Source organism: Rattus norvegicus, chromosome 19 (genome assembly GCF_036323735.1).
Source record: "Rattus norvegicus strain BN/NHsdMcwi chromosome 19, GRCr8, whole genome shotgun sequence".
Lineage (NCBI taxonomy): Eukaryota > Metazoa > Chordata > Mammalia > Rodentia > Muridae > Rattus > Rattus norvegicus.
The window spans coordinates 71,700,216-71,716,846 of record NC_086037.1 but is presented as its reverse complement, the minus strand read 5'-3'; the positions used below and the strand labels follow the sequence as shown (position 1 = coordinate 71,716,846).

The window sequence follows — 16,631 nt, the reverse complement described above, 5'->3', positions numbered from 1 at the left end:
TACCCTATATACCCGGCCCCTTTTGCTATTAATTTATCAATTTATTTTAAAAATCTGAGATGATGCTTTATCTTGTAAAGTGGAATAAGGGGGGTGATTATCCTCCTGCCTCAGCTCTCCTGGAGTAGCTAGCAGGGCAGGTCTGTACTACTTGACTTAGCTTGGAGAAGAACATTTACACCTCACAGGAGAGCAACTTGGAACCGGTTCCTGGGGAGGGGGTGTTGGGCTAAGGTTTCCTTTCTCTTCTGCTGACAGCACTTCCTCATTAAATCCAGTCATCAGCAAAAACAGAACAAACTGAGGAGAAAGAGGCCGGAGGGCCCTTGTCACACAGTAAGGTTGACTCACAGAGATGTGAGCAGAGCCACTCACCTCCTGTGCCTAGGGCATAAGAAGGGGAGAAGGTCACCTAGGAAGGCCACACATGTGGGCATGGTGAGTCTGCCTTAGGAGCTTTGGATGAGAAGCATGCAGTCCCCCAGAGTTTAGAAGGCAGTAATAACCTGGGCTCAAGGCCAGGCTGCATTTTACACTTTCAACTGTCAAGCACTAGTAATTCCAAACAATGTTAGTGATAAAATCTCCCTGTCTGGGCAGCTGGCCCTTCTGCCCCTCTCGGGCACATGGGTGAGTGGGGGTAAAGCAGAGACCAAGGAATCTCAGTTGTTTCCGTCTCCGGAGAGGAGACAGGTGCTCAAGGGATCCTGGGGTCAAAGAGTCCCCCTGAGAAAGAGGAAGAGGGAGGGGAGTGGGGTCTGGAGTAGAGTGTGCCTTGGGGCCCGGATCAGGTCCCCTTCAAAGAGAAATATGTTAGCAGACCTGCACCAGACAGCCCTGTAAACCAGCACCAACAGACCCCTGTATAGAAAGATGTCTTCCCCTTCCAAACACCCTCACCCTGTGTTCTGCCTTAGGAACCATTCTCCTGAAGACTGGCGCTTACCTATGGGACAGGTTCGTCTCATCCTTGAAATCAACTAGTGAGTTGGACAGATCTGTGTCCATTCAGCAGGTGAAAAAAACTGAGGCTCCAACAAGGGCCAGGGATCCTTTCTGCTTTGGAGACAAAGGAATAGAGTTGTGGACTCATTTAGCCTTAGAGTCTGCTGCCCTTAAACCTCAAAGGCCCTGGAGTTTCTGGGTGACGCCTACTGAGGAGGTAGCCGGAGTTTTCTCATCTGTTATTTTAGGGGGTGTCCAGAGTCCCACCCCCAGACTCAATAGACCAGGTTAGTGTTATTCAGCACAACACGGACAAGTCATCTGTGAGAAGCCTTGAAGTGCACCAAGGCAGACAGACAGGCAGAGACCCTTCCCAGACAATGCTTTTCTCAGAGTGGGGCTTCCCTGTGTGCTGTAGAAGGCTCGCTAGTACAATGTCTGTCTAGGGTAACCAGTAGACACGTGTCCCCTTCTGATTCCTGGTTCCTGATAGAGACTGGCCTAACCCTGAGGCCCCTCTCAGCCAAGAGCTTCCTTGTTCCCAGGGACTTATTTAGGTGTAGAAACATCCTCTCTTGAGGTTTATCCCTCCCATATACTTCTCTGGCCCCAAGCCTTGAGGAAACCCCCAGGAAAATGGGAGGAAGGTGCTTTACAGAGTCGGCCTTGCTCAAGGAGAACACAGAGTGTGAAAGGATCCTTGTTCTGACTCATGTCCTCTAGGCCCTACAGCTTGAGCTGCAGGGCTATCCTGAAGGAATGGCTAGCCCCTGACCCAGACCACAGGCCTGCTGGGGCTGGCCAAGGGGCCCAGGCCTAAGGGAAAGCAAGTGGGCCAGGAACACCTAGGGCCTCAGATGACCAAGACGCCAGGCAATGGTCGGCTCCCCCCCCCCCCCCCCCCCGCCTCCCTTAGAGTTTGGTTTCTTCCAGATTCCGGATTCCACAGATGTCTCCCTTCGAAAAAAGGAAGCGGTGGCCTGACTGGGTTATTTATGCGTGTGGCCTCATACAGTATCTGCCTTTGTTCCACAGAGCAGCAGCCTAAAGACCTGCTGGGAAGGGGCACTGTGTGCTCAGCGGCTCGCACAGGAAATTGGAAATCGGAGACACCGGGATTGACCCACCCCCTCCTCTGACTCATGCTTAAACAAACCCAACACACCCCCGACCTTTGCTCCCCGCATCTGCAGCAGGTCTTACACACCAGCAGCTCCCTCTCCCACCTTTGCTGGCACAGGGCTCACTGGCTCACTGAAGGTCAGCACACAATCAACTTCCGGGGCGGGGCGGGGGCGCGCGCGAGAATCCTTAGATGTAAACCAAAGCTGTGACTGTTTTTTTTTTTTTTTCCTTTCCCCCTGAACAAAGTGAATTCTTAATGTTTTTTTTTTTCCTCTCCCCCTCTTGAAATTTCTCCTCCACTGTATTCATCAGCGCAGAGATGGAACATTTGGCAAGATTATTTTAAGTAGCTCTCCAACCTGTGATCATAATTTAAAATCAAGGAATTTGCTGAGCAGCTGTAGCGAAGAACAAAGGGCCTGGGGGAGGGGGAGGCCACGGCGGTTAAGGCCTGGGCTGGTACGGGAGCCCGCTCTACGTAGAGGTGGGCTGTAGCACAGGCCTTGCTGTCCTGACTCACAGGCGTCTCACCTACCCGACCTACACGCAGCTCTTGAAAATACATAGCTGGGGGTGGGGGGTGGGGCGTGGCTGGAGCAATGGCTCCCCTGGGTAAAGTGCTTGCTATGCAAAGAGGAGGCCCCAGTACCCACATAAGAAGTTAGGTGTGGTGGAGTGCAACCTGTAACCCCAGCGTGGGTTAGGAAAGCGGGAGGAGCTGGGGCCTCTCTGACATGCAAGTCTGGCTGTGGGAATCAGTTCTCCCCTACCTGTGTGGCCCGGGGAATCAGATCTGGCTTGTCAGGCCCCACGCACCATTGAGCCTTTTTTTTTGTAAATTTATTTGTTTATTTTATGTACAGGAATACACTGTAGCTGTCTTCAGACACACCAGAAGAGGGCATCGGATCCCGTTACAGATGGTTGTGAGCCACCCTGTGGTTGCTGGGAATGGAATTCAGGACCTCTGGGAGAGCAGTCGGTGCTCTTAACCACTGAGCCGCCACCTCTGCAGCCATTTTTTAAAGCTCTTCACCTCATCTTTGGAAACAGGGTCTCCTGCCGCATGTGAAGCTCCCTGACTGACCACACCGGATGGAATCACAGGATTCACACCTCTATCCCTGTCAGGGCTGGAGTTACAGATGCATACCACCACCCGGGTAGTTTAAGTGGGCACTGGGGATCAGAACTTGGGTCTTTACGCTTGTACGGCAAGCGTTTGTCGGTCTCACCCAGAGTTGCTGCCCGTCTTCGTCCCCCGAGGGGCAGGTCACCTCAAGAGCGCTCGTGTGGCCCAAGCCTGTCAGTCTTGGGAAGCTGATACTCAGATCCGTTGCTCTTTCCCCTGTTCTTAAGGGTGGCTCACCCCAGCTCTGCTTTCTGAGAAAACAAGGCTGAACTTTGCTCAGCCAAAGCCTAATTTCCCTGAGGTCTGCTGTTTTGTTTGCCAGCCCTCCTCCCTCCAGCTGCTCGACTGTTGACCAGTCTCCCTCACCCTGCTCTCGGCTTCCTCAGCTCCAGCACCTACTTCTTGGAAGGCAGCCATATGGGGCCCAGCAGATGGAACGTAGGCCCGGTGTTGGTGGCTATGATCAGCCAGGCCTGACTCCACAACTGAAGTACCCAGGCAGACTCAGTGGATGAGCTTGGTACCTCTGAGGCCGCTGGGCCAAGCAGAGATGACAGTGTGGCCCCAGGACTCTAGCAGTCTAGGATAGCTTTGCCTGACACACACCTTAGGTTCTTTGCAGGATGTTAGAACGTAATGGGGGTGGGGAGTCAGACAGACGCAGAGAGAGACAAACAGTGATAGACACACAAAGAGGAGAGAGACAGAGACAGAGACAGAGACAGAGACAGAGACAGAGACACATACAGAGAAAGAATACACAGAGAGAGAAAGAGACAGAGAGAGGTGTTGATAGGAAACAAAGACAGAGACACATACAGAGAAAGAATACACACAGAGAGGGAGAGAGAGAGAGAGAGAGAGAGAGAGAGAGAGAGAGAGCTGAAAGCAATGAATGTAAAGACCAGCCATCATGAAGAACTGTTTACTTCTGAAGCCATTGAGTTCTGAAACTCTCTTCAAACTTTCTTCCTCCTCTTTCCCTTCTTCCTCCTTCTCTCTTCTTCCTCCTCTTCCTCTTTTACTTCTTCATTTCCTCCTCCTTTTCCTTTTAATTTTCGTTACATTTTGTTTATTTGTGTATACACCACATGCACTGTCTACGTCTCTGTGTATCTCTGTGTGTCTCTGTGTGTAGGTCAAAGGAAAACACTCTTCTCCACCTTGAGAAAACACTTGAGGTTTGAACTCAAGTCAGTCTGGCTTGGCTGCACTTTTACTGGCTGAACCATCTTCACAGCCTCCAACTTTCTATCTTTATATCTTTCCTGTTTCTCTTGGCTTCTCTTTATTTCCATAGAAACGACACTGTGGTCTTTTGGTCATTATGCCCTTGTAGACTTTGGGGCGATCCCTCTTATATTTTGAGTCCTCTTCGTTTCTGCCACACCCCAAATTCTAACTGGTTGCTGCTGTGGCTCCCAAGAATGTCTAGTACAAGGAGACATATTCCATGACAGTTCTGCTGTGTCACCTAATACCCTTATACCACCAGTCTCACCTGAGCCACAGAATGGGCTTTGATTTTCCAGAAGCACATTTATAATAACTTGATGTAATTCCTTTGTTTGTTTCTCGAGACAGGGTTTCTCTGTATGTAGCCCTGGCTGTCCTAGAACTTACTTTGTAGACCAGTCTGGCCTCAAACTCACAGAGATCCTCCTGCCTCTGCCTCCCACATGCTGGGATTAAAGGCATACACCAGCATGCCTGGCAACTTGATTTAATTTTTAACATTTAAGAAAAAAAAATCAGAAGCCTGGATTTTTAGTTTATCCTGCAACACCACTGGGTCATTGCTCACTCTGTGTTCACTGGCTGAGCCAAAGAGGCGGCTGCCCTTACATTGCACCCTGTCTGTTCTGAGTGATCGCTACATCTAACCATGCCTCTCTAGGCTTCGGGATTGGGAACTAGACACACTGATGAATGGGATTATGGTTCCTTGTCTTGTTTGCATGTACTATAGCATTGGGGATTAAACCCAAGACCTCACACATGCTAGGCAAGCACTTTACCACTGAGCTATATGCTCAGCCCCGGTTCCTCGTCTTTAAAAACCACCTCACCGGTGGAGTATCTGACTTTAGTTGTGCCCTGGGTAAGGTAGTGTCTTCCTGGCAATCAATTCCCCCACCTCTGAAGACTCACAGACGACCATGTTTCTCACAGCTACATCTTGTCCAGGCCTAGCAAGCTCTTTATATCTCCAGGAAGCCTTGCCCCATGCATTATTGCAAAAACGGAGGCCACGTGTCCCCCACTACCTAGACTCCTGTCTTTCCTTCCTCCAAGATCTCTCTTACCCTTCCTACCTCCCCCCTTCCCTTCTTTCTTTCAAGCCTTTTGAAGATGTATGATAAGCAACCCTAAGACAAGGTTTTAAGATAATGACCTCTCATGTCCGTATCAGCCTGGTCAAGAATTAGGCTGTTCACCCTGAGCTTCCCCCCTCTCCTCCCATTCTGACTCCAGAGGAAAAGTCCTTTGATTTGCTATGTTGTTCTGCTATCAAAATGTGTTCATAAATAGATGCTTATTGCAATTTCATTCCCAATCGCCACCGGGAGCTGCTAATACACAGAACTCTGCGGCTCCACTAGCCCCTGGCTTTCGGCCATGTTGGATTCCTTCATGCCACAGCTGATTTGACCGGACATCATGGTAGATATTGATAGAGATATACCAGTGTCTCCCACAGTGACTCTGGGGTTATCTCAGACAGATGCATCACTATTTGCATATTTTTGAGGTAAATGTGTTCAATTTTATGGTACAGCCTCGTGGGAATTGAACTTTGGTTACAAAGAGATGTTCTTTATTCCTAGTAATGCCATATTTACTGAGTCGTTATTTTGTTTTACTTTTTTTAAAATGTATTTATTATGTATATGTACGCTGTAGCTGTCCTCAGACACACCAGAAGAGGGCATCTGATCTCATTACAGATGGTTGTGAGCCACCATGTGGTTGCTGGGAATTGAACTCAGGACCTCTGGAAGAGCAGACAGTGCTCTTAACCACTGAGCCATCTCTCCAGCCCTTGTTTTACATGTACATGCATATCTGTGCAGGTATGCATGTGTAAGGGCAGTGCCCATGGGGACCAGAAGAGAGTGGGGTTACAAGCGAGTGAAGCCACGACAGACTGTTTACACGGGGATTCAAACTCAGATCCTCATGTTTGTGCAGCAAGCTCTCTTACCCATGGAACCATTTTCAGAGCCCGGAGAGATGTTGTTTATGGTTTGCGTTACTCGCACCACTGGTTTGAGTTTCCAAGTGTGCTCTGTTTTTCAGTCTTTAGTTTCGCCCTGACAGACTTCTCACCTTTACTCTCTTAAGCTTTCCTGTCTTTTCTCTCCAATAGGCCTTCCCTGATGTGACCTGGAGGTCTTCCTCTTCAAATTTGCCTAGAATTGTAAATCATTTTCAACCTCTCCCTAGACACTACAGCCTTTCCTACAAACTCATCCAACCGTCGTCTACACAGATGCAGCCTGCTTCTTATTTCTGCAGCCTTCCCTCTTTTCTAACCATTCATCTAGACGGTGCTACTTCTGAGGTGAAAATTCTTGCTAGGACAGTTTATCGACCCGTGTGTTTCTTTTCTCCCGCTCCAGATCCACACTGACAAGCTCGGATCAGTGTCTCGTCCTGATGGATTAGCTTGGCCAGGGCGAGTTTACACCTCACTGGAGAAGTGTGAAGAGGGATGGGGAATGGAAAAAAATAGAGACGCAGGAAGAGATTTATGATGTTTTAAACTATGCAGCCCAGCCGGAACTTTCCATAAAAACTTTCTCCTCGCTCCGCCTTTTCCTCCCTTTTATTGCCAGAATATCTGAATGGGCAACCCAAGCTTGCTGCGTCCATTGCTGAAACACACGCTTGTGTTTAAATGGTGGTGTGAGAACCACCCGACTTGCCCAAGTAAGGTTTTAAGAAATAAAACACAACAGGGCCTTGTATAGCTCAGGGTGGCCTTCGAGCTCTTTTTTTTTTTTTTTTTTTTTTTTTTTGGTAGCTGAGGATGGTCTTGAACTTTTGATCCTCCTGCCTCCACTTTCCAAGTATTAGGATGACAGGCATTCTCCACCCTGCCTGGTTTATGAGGTGCTGGGGACTGAACTCAGGGCTCTATGTAAGCCATGTTCTCAGTTCTATAGCAGGCTTCGCTTGGTCCTTATCCTGTCTGGTCCTTTGAAGAGTTTGGATCTCTCTCTCTCTCTCTCTCTCTCTCTCTCTCTCTCTCTCTCTCTCTCTGTTTGAAACTCTCCTGGGTGCTGGGGAGCTTGAGACTCTAGGGTCTCCCAACCTCTCCTTCCTTTCCATCTTCCTCATTTTCTTTAAAGGGAGAACTTCCTACAATTCCTTGGTCCTCTTTTGGCTTCTCTTTCTATTTCTCGTTATAGACTCCTCCCATCACTTCTTTTGACGTTCAGAGCTAGCTTTCTAGCCAGGGCCATTCAGTAGGGTTCCACTCTTGCCTTTCTCAGCGACTGCTGTTTATTTCTTCTGTGTGTCCTAGAAGGCCTTCAAAAATTATTATTAAAGTTGAGTTCATAGTTTCCACCCACAAACTTCCTCTTTCTTGTAATCCCTCCCCCAGCCCATGTGTGAGTATCATGATATAACCCCTGCTCCCATATCAGATACTTTTACTTTTATATCTGTATCTTCATTCTGTAGACTTCACAGGACTCATTCAAGTGTCTAAGTTCTAAAAAAACAAAACAAAACAAAACAGAACCTTAAAATGGATATATGGAAAAAAGAAGTGTATTTTAGAAACGAGAAACATGGGTCAAGTCTAGGTCTGTCTAGGACGAGAGGGTACTACGTGCAACACATACATGTCTTGAGTTTGTTCTTTCTCAGCCATAAAGTGAGAGTAAGGCTCACTAACTCACCAGTTTATTGACAGGATTAAATGGTTTACAAATATATACCATACATATTGGAGATGGTGTCTTCTAAATAATAAGGCTCTCCTCAAGTTCACAATAACCACTTTCCTCAGTCTCCTGAGTGCTGGGATTACAGGCATGATCTACCTCATTAACGAAAATGTTGTTTCAGGATATTAGCTCCTTAAGAGCAAGGTTCTGTTCTAGTTAATCAATATAGCCGCACGTGCTCACTGAATAGTGATTGAATGAATAAACGAACACAGCCTAGTTTCCCTAACTCCATGCCCAATGGAAAAGGTAAAAGTGTAGTCTGTCTTGTCCTGTTTAATGTCTCCTGGTTACAAGCCACCTCTAATTTGATGTTTTGGTTCTATTATTACCTGGTTGAATGGCTTAACTCCATATCCAATGACTGCTAAGAAGGGAGAAGAACGCACGAACTTCTAAACCCACTCAGCCTTAGCTCGATGTTGCTCTCCCGCAAGCTGGCACGCCTGGTTAACTGTCTGGTAGTTTAACGGTGGAGACAACTAACTGTCCTTGGCCACCAGCTCCCATCACCTCTTTTTATTTTTGCCTAATGTATCTAGGTAACTGTTTCATCTTTCCACCTCTGATCTTTATTGAACAGTCTCTTGGGTTCCAGGCAGCCATCTGGTCTACCCCCGCCCCCACTCTCATTTTCTGCTTTTTCCTACTTCCTCCTCTTTGGTCTTAAAGGTGGGGGGATGCTAACTGTTGTTGTCCTGAAAAACTAGCCCTCATCTGGAAAGCAGCTTTTCTCCAAACACGCATCAGGCCTGGCACACCTGTCTGCTGGCGTGGACATGCCAAGCACTTGTCTCCCTCTTGGCCCATCAGACACAGCTGAATACGTTTGGCTGACGCACTGGCAATTTGGTTATTCATTTTCTGCTCTCAGCTGAAAGTAGACCACCTGGCCATAGCTTGGCTCACCCACTTCCCAGTTCTTTTGGCAGATGGAGCCTGGCATCCACAGTGTGTTCCCTCTTTTCCCTCCTTTTTCACTCTTCTCCATTAGGTAAGTCTCGGGGGGGGGGTGTCAGAGAATAAATGGAGACAAGGAATGGGTACCTAAGGTAACATAGAATAGTAGAACAATCTCAAAATATTTTCTTCGGGGTATAGAGACACACCGTCTCAATGAGCCCACTTTCTGATTCATCTAAGATTTTGAAACAACTACTTTTTTTTTTTTTTGTCTTTACCATGATAGACTGAAAACAAAGACACTAAGGAAACAAGAATGATGGTTCCTTCTTGGCCATCCTCTTTGAGGGTGTTAAAGAAGACTGGAGACCCCATCTTTGTGGTCTTCTTTAGTTTGGGTCCTGTGGTTAGTATTTCAGAACCCTTTGTCACCCTTGGCTACATAGTAAAGCTAGCTTGGGCTACCTGAGACTCCGCCTCAAAAGAACCACAACAAATTAATAATAATAATAATAATAATAATAATAATAATAATAATAACCTGGAATGAGGCTGTGCATGGTGTCTGCACCATCCTGCCCACACTGGGCTCATCTTTTGCTGCTTTGCCTTGAATCAAAACTTCTGTCAGAAACAGCGCCACCTTCCTGGAGACAGTGAAAGCACCCCATGATGACCACAGTCAGTAACTGTGTCAAGATGACATCAAAGGCCTTTTGTTCTTCTACTCCAGGCACTGAATGACCACCATAAAACCTGAAACTTTAGGGGAAAAGCTTTGACAGGATAGCCCTGCACCATTCCTCAACTGTGCAGAACACACGCTCATACCTCCCAAAGGTACCACAACTCTGCCTGGTGACCACCTCATCCCCCCTCTGAGCCCCTGACACATCCAGATTGTCCCCGTCTGAAATGAAGACCATAGCTCCCAGAGGACTCCATAACTTATTGAACCCAAACACCCTCAGCCCCATTGCTGGCTTTCATTGTTCACACAAGGGACATGACTGGCCTCTTGGCAGAGATGGGGGCGCAGTGAGTATTGAAGGAGTCTTTTTTTTTAAGATTTATTTATTTAATGTATATGAGTACACTGTAGCTGTTTTCAGACACACCAGAAGAGGGTATCCTCTTCATCACATCACAGATGGTTGTGAGCTACACTGTGGTTGCTGGGAATTGAACTCAGGACCTCTAGAAGGGCAGTCAATGTTCTTAACTGCTGAGCCATATCTCCAGCCTGAAGGAGTCTTTAATACACATTCCCTTTCTGCTATTTGCATCCAAGTCTAAGCCATTCTGTCATTATTTCCTTTAATATATCTGCAATAATCATGATATAATTAATTCAAGATGAAATAACTAAACTGTCTCAAGGTATAGTAAAAATCAGAGCCCTAGACCCTCGACAGTAACTTGGATCAAATGGCTGCCTGTAGTGCTAATGAGTCCTACTGTAATAAACATACGTAATGATTTCTTTTTTTTTTCCATCTTTGGAAAAGTTTAAGGGAGATTAGGAGTCAAGTAGCATTAGCCCTTAAAAAAATAGGACTATCCAAGAAGAGACTAAAAGGTAGAAGTATGGTTCAGTTAGTAGGGTGCTTGTCTTGTGAGCACAAGGACCTGAGTTCGATCCCTAGAATCCATGTGAAAAAGGATGAAGACAGCAGATGAGTGATGTCTGAGGCCATTCTAGCTTACAGGTAGTCCAGATGTCAGCAGCTATGCTAATTTACAGGTAGACCAGATGTCAATGTCTATTCTAGCCTACAGGTAGACAAATGTCAACAGCCATGCTAGTTTACAGGCAGACCAGATCAGTGTCCATTCTAGCCTACAGGTAGACCAGATATCTGCAGCCATGCTAGCTTACAGGTAGATCAGATGTCAGCAGCCATTCTAGCTTATAGGTAGACCCTGCCCCCAAAACCCTGAGTAATGACACCCAAGGTCATTCTATCTTCCACATGCATGTATACCTACCTACATACCTACCTACCTACCTACTCATACAAAAACACAATTTGGCAGTAGAGAAGATAAGACTAAGACCTGGGTCTGATGAGTCTTCCTGGGTTCAAATTTTTCCTGCTTTTAGGGAAAGCCTCCATGTAATCTCTATTTCTCCATCTGGTGCTAGATATAGAAGCCAAGGCCTTGTATATACAAGGCAATCAATCCTCTATCATTGAACCACAGCTCCAGTCCTATTCAAAGTCTCTTAAAACTTCCCATGAACAGAATCATGTTTTCCTCTTTTAGGTATGATTTGAGCAGGTTGTGCTGATACATCCCAGGACCTACGAGGGAGGATCAAGAGATCAAGGTCATGTGACAGCCCAGACCTTTGAACAACTGACCCTGTGATGCAAGTTCCACGCAGGTTGTACCTCAGCTCATAGGCAGCACCCCTTGCCAAAACTAAAACAAGGGCCTGGTCCATTAAAGCCCACATATTTCTGGGAAGTCTCTAAATGTGTTAACTCTGCTTTTTAGCTTCTTGATAACTGTTTTTGTTAACCAAAGTATGTCAACCAAGAATATGGGTTTTGTGTTTAAAAGCTCACCTAGAGAAAGGCTTAGTACTACACTGGGATTCTGAACACTTACTGTAGTCATTGACTGGCCAATAAAGGCTTTCTATTGGCTTAAACCCATGTCCTAGTGTTCTTCTTTGGTGGATACCCCACAACACTTATCCTCAGTCGCACAGTGAGTTTGAAGTTAGTCTGAACTATATGAGATTCTGCTTCAATAAAAAAAGTGATTTTGAGTAAAATATGCTTCATAGATTATTTTTTTACTGAGTCTGTTTTTCTTTTCTTTCTTCCTTCCCTTTTTTTTTTCTTTTCTTTTTTATTGGAGGAGTGGGGCAGGGTTTCTTTGAGTAGCACTGACTATTCAGGAATTCATTTTGTAGGTTAGGCTGGGCTCAAACTCACAAAGAGCTACCTGGCTCTGCCTCCCGAGTGCTGGGATTAAAGTGCACCCCTACTGCCTGGCCTTGTTTTATTTTGAGACAGGCTTCTCTATTTTGTAGCGCTGGCTGTCTGGAACTTAATACACAGACCACGCTGGCTACAAAACTCAGAAAGATCCTTTTGCTTCTGCCTCCCAAGGGCTGATTAAAATCATGGGCCGCCACACCCAACCTCAATCAACAGTCAGGGAGACAAATAAACAAGAAAACATCATCTGATCTGGGACTTAAAATATCCAACAGAAACTAGAGAAGTTGAGGCCAACAGCTGGATTTCTGAATGTGCTTTCTCTGCCTGGTCAAGCTCTGGGCTTCTTCCCACTGTGGGTGTTTTCATACCATGGGATAACCACTAGTTACCTCTGCTGAAAACAGCTTCCTTCTGGCTGTTCTCAAGAGTACAACGTTTTCACTCTTGGGCTGTTTTGTTGATGTCTTTTCTCACAGAATTAGAGACCAGTTCTACCCAGAGAAGAGCCTCGGAGGACACCCTGAGACAGATGTACTGTGTCTGAAATGGGGAGGTGTCCATTCTGCTTTCAGAACCAGCTTTTCAGTGAGCTCCCATTTTCCAACCCCTCCCTCCAGTCTCCTCACCCCCTGTTTCTCACCCTGCAACCTGGAGCCTTTGGACCTATAATCAGGAGGTCATGAGACCTGCAGAGGGAGAATCCAACATTCAGAAAGTGAAGAAGCCATCCTCCAACCTGGGACTGATAATTAGAACTTCAGCCTTGTGGGTAGGGACAGGACACCTAGCACCAACATAAAAACAATGATGGTCAGAGGCCAACGTCAGTGTCTTATTTAATCATTATTCACTCTGTTTATTTTTTAAAAAATTAAATCTATTTATTTATTTGGTATGTATGTCATATAGGTAACATGCAGGTAACATGTAGGTAACATGTAGGTAACATGGCAGGCAGGCATGCCATGGCACATGTATGGAGATCAGGGGACAATCAGCTTGGAGACAAGCACCCTTACCTCATGAGCCATTTTGCTGATTCCGCCTTAGTTTTCGAGACAGGACCTTTCCTTGGAGCCAACTTACTCAGTAAGACTAGCTGACCATCAAGGTTTTTATGTAGATGCTGGGTGTCCTCTCCCTACCCACAAGGCTAAAGTTCTAATTTTATCAGTCCCACCCTGGGCTGGAGGATGGGCTTCTATTCCTTCTGGAAGCCTTTCTGGAAGTCCATTCTCTCTCTGCAGGTCTCACAGCCTCCGGGACCCAAAGGCTCCAGACTGCAGGGTGAGAGACAGGAGGGGAAGGGGTGAGTGAAAACAGCTAACACAGGCCTCCCTTCCCATTAGAGTTCCCTGGGTCAGTCAGCATAGCCCTGTCCACTCCCTGGGGCTCACCTAGCTGGTGGAGACACATCTCACATCTTGGAAACATGACATTTCCGTCAGTAGGGGTTAGGGATACAGTGTTGAAGAAAGATGACGCCCTTTCTCTCCAACAGAAACGGAAAGGTTCAGGCTCCTAGAGTAGCAATCACAAGCACTAACTGAACCTCTTCCTTTCCCACGACACACCTCTCTCTTTGATGGATGGGAGTCATCTCTCAGCAGCTTTAGAAAGGTAAGTGGCTGTCAGGAGGCCTTCAGTCTCCGCAGCAAGTTCCTTCTTGCTTGTCTTGGTTAGGAACTGGAGCTCCTCCTCCTCCTCTCTTTCTTTCTCTTAATGTGTATGTGTGGTGTATGTGGGTGGGCTGCACACCACAGTGGAAGTTATTGGACAACTTGGGGTGTCAGTGTTTGAAACAGGGTCTCTTATTTGGCACTAAGCTAGCCGGCCTGCGAGCTTGCAGAGTTCTCCTGTTTCTTCCTCCCATCTCTCTGCCCGGCGTCTCACTCCGTGATGGTTCAGAAGCCGCTCGAGGCAGGGTGAGGTGCTGTATCCTCAGCTCTCCTGCCATAAACTCAGGAACAGAGGCTTGGAGGAGGATTAGAGGAACAGGGTGGATTGATGGCGGTGTGCTTTGAGATCAGGCCTCAAACCCAGGGACCTGATATGAGCAGGATATCTCCTTCCTCCCAGTGGGAGCTGGAGCAACTCTGAGTCAGTGCCCTGACCTTTGGCTCCTTTACGTGAAGTTGTATGTGAAGGAACCAGGTAAGCCTGGCCACCAGACTCTGACCTGGAGTCTCTGTAGCCTCATGCACTATGGGGTTAGTCTAGAGAGTCGTGCTCTGTGAGAACCTAAGTCATCATTCAGTTGGCAAAGCACTGGGACCCAAAGGTCTGTGGGAACCCCCAGTCTAGCACCCGAGGATGTAATGTATTAGAGGTTTACTCCTACCAGCGTCCCACGTTTTCAGTCCCCCCACCCCCACCTGCATCCCTGTTCTCACAGGAGAGGAGAGTCTCAGCCAATTGTAATAAAGTGCTGGGGACGTGGAGGTAGGAGGGAGACTTGTTCCCAGTGGTGGAGGAGTCTGAGGGCATCCAGGTTTTTCCTTGGAATGTGACAAAAGGAAGGTTGAGGGATGGTTGGGAAAGATGAGGGTCCTGGGAGGCCAGAGGTGGTGATGGGCTCGCTAAGATGGGAGTTCCCTTCCAGAAAGAAAAAAAGAGGACCCGTGAGATACATGAGGACAGGGACAGATGCTGTGACAGACCTTGCCACGGGGGTTAGCAGTGGGCGTGGGAAGGAAGAGGTCTGAATAAGGAGGCATGTTCTGTTTGTTTATTAAAGTGTTTACTTACTTTATTTATTTTTTATGAGTGTTTTTCGGGAATGTATGTCTGTGCACCAAATGCATGCAATGCCCACAGAGGCCAGAAGAGGGCGCTGGGTCCCCTGGAGCTGGAGTTACAGATGGCTGTGAGTCACCGTTTGGGTGCCAGGAACTAAACCTGGATCCTCTGCAAGAACAGCCAGTGGCTTTAGCCACTAAGCCATCTCTTCACTCTCCTATTTAATTATTTAAAGATTTCTTACAGGCATATATAATGTGTTGGGCATATTCTGCTCCCCTCCACATTCTTCCTTCATTAGCTCCTCCAGTATTAGTACCCTCAGTTTCCCTAGACAAATTCGTATCCACTTTCATTTACTATGTACATATATGATTCGATATGTAGTTATACGAGATGTATGAACCACCTATGAGAGAAAACACATCTGTGTTTCTGAGACCTTCTCAATTCTCCTAGCCGTCTCCCATTGCATCGGTTATCCCATAAATGATACAATGTTGCTGTTCTCTATGGCTGAAAAAGATTCCCTGTGGATACATGACTTTTTTTTTTTTTTTATTAATTTCTCTGCTATCTAGTAGGCTCCATGGCTTAGCCATTGTGAAGCATGCTATAGTAAACATGGATGTGCAGGTCTGTCTCTGTGACTATGAACTTGTAACACTCTGAGTAAATCCTCTGGAATGGTGTAACTGGCCTTATCATGAATCTAAGAAGTGGAAACTTCTGATTTCTTTGGAAAGTCGGTTATATCAAATGACGGTTTGCTGGGGCACACAGGTGAAAGGATGTTTTGCTAAAGCAGACATGTGAAAGAATACATGATGTTTAGAATGAATATAAATATGACCCCACAGACAGTGGGAGCTCAAGCACTGGTTCACTTTGCTCTACCTGGCTATTCTTCACTGATGGACATGCATGCATGCATTAGTCCACCTCACGAGCATTGCTGACACGCATGTATTGGTTCACCTTACGTTGCATTGCTGAGCTCTGTTTGTGGTGATGCCATAGAGAGAAACTTGCCAAAGAACTTCTTGTGAGGTTCCTGTGGCTTCTTGCTGCTTCCACAGGCTGGTTGGTGAGTCTCATGGTTTCTTCTGGATTGAACTTCCCTCGCTGATTCACGTGTGGTGATGGCCAAGTGGACTGGACTGGAGCTGCTGATTCATGATTTAGTGTTTGCTACTGAACTGAATTGCGGATATCCTGGCAATGAAAATTGGACTTGCCTCCAAAGAACTATTTGTAGACAGGTCTACCCCCCCTCGCATCCCCCCCCCCATGTCCTAATAACGTTTCTCTTCTACTACCTTGGCAGTTGGAGGGTTAGAGGGGAGGTTAAATGTTTATTAAAGTAGGTTGGGAAAAGACTTATGCCTACAGGCCTATTTCTTGATTTTTGGGAAACCTCCACACCGACTTCCATAGTGGCTGGATGGTTTCACATTCCCACAAGCAATGTATAGCCCCTTTTTGTGGGAGGAGAGATTCTGAAGGTGAACAGATAGGCCCTCAGACACCTCAGGGTCATTGAGGCCTTGGGTCAGTTGGACAGAGACTGGCCATATTGCACCAACAAACACGGGAGTCCCGGGAGCTACTGATGAGCAGCTTGGGTGGAACTTTGGGGTGACATCCAGTGGGCAGCTAGCCCTAGGACACCTGGAGACAGCAGAAAGGCCAGGCTATAGTGTATCATGAGACCATTTGTACAAGAGTAGCCATGTTCAGAGGAGGCTGAAAGTAGGTGTACTTCCTGGATTGGAGAGGCCCGGAGAGAGCAATGGTTCAGGAGCAGCACACCAGGACAACACAGAAGCATCATTCAGAGCTCAAGCACAGATAGAGTCCTGCTTCTGT

At 46.9% G+C, this 16,631-nt stretch overlaps 2 long non-coding RNA genes across 10 annotated transcripts in view; one reads left to right on the top strand and one right to left on the bottom strand.

Moving 5' to 3' along the window:
• Positions 1 to 2,713, bottom strand: part of LOC102547807 (uncharacterized) — a 17,701-nt gene extending 14,988 nt beyond the window's left edge. For 2 of the 7 annotated variants that reach the window (XR_597303.4, XR_361964.5), the window contains exons 1-2: positions 2,118 to 2,227; positions 947 to 1,056 (exon numbers count right to left, since the gene is read on the bottom strand). This is a non-coding gene — a long non-coding RNA (uncharacterized LOC102547807). Of the gene's footprint in view, positions 1 to 946; positions 1,057 to 2,117 lie in introns of all 7 variants that reach the window. The other 5 variants (XR_010060535.1, XR_010060536.1, XR_005496773.2 and 2 more) reach the window with 5 other exon arrangements.
• On the top strand, positions 1,863 to 16,631 carry LOC120098517 (uncharacterized). 3 transcript variants are annotated; one of them, XR_005496776.2, is made up of 5 exons: positions 1,863 to 2,205; positions 2,934 to 11,455; positions 12,500 to 12,608; positions 13,271 to 13,643; positions 15,842 to 16,630. It is a non-coding gene; the product is annotated as an uncharacterized LOC120098517 (long non-coding RNA). The 3 variants fall into 3 exon arrangements; XR_005496775.2 differs by having other exon boundaries at positions 2,934 to 12,608; positions 15,842 to 16,631; XR_010060538.1 differs by having other exon boundaries at positions 2,934 to 13,643; positions 15,842 to 16,631.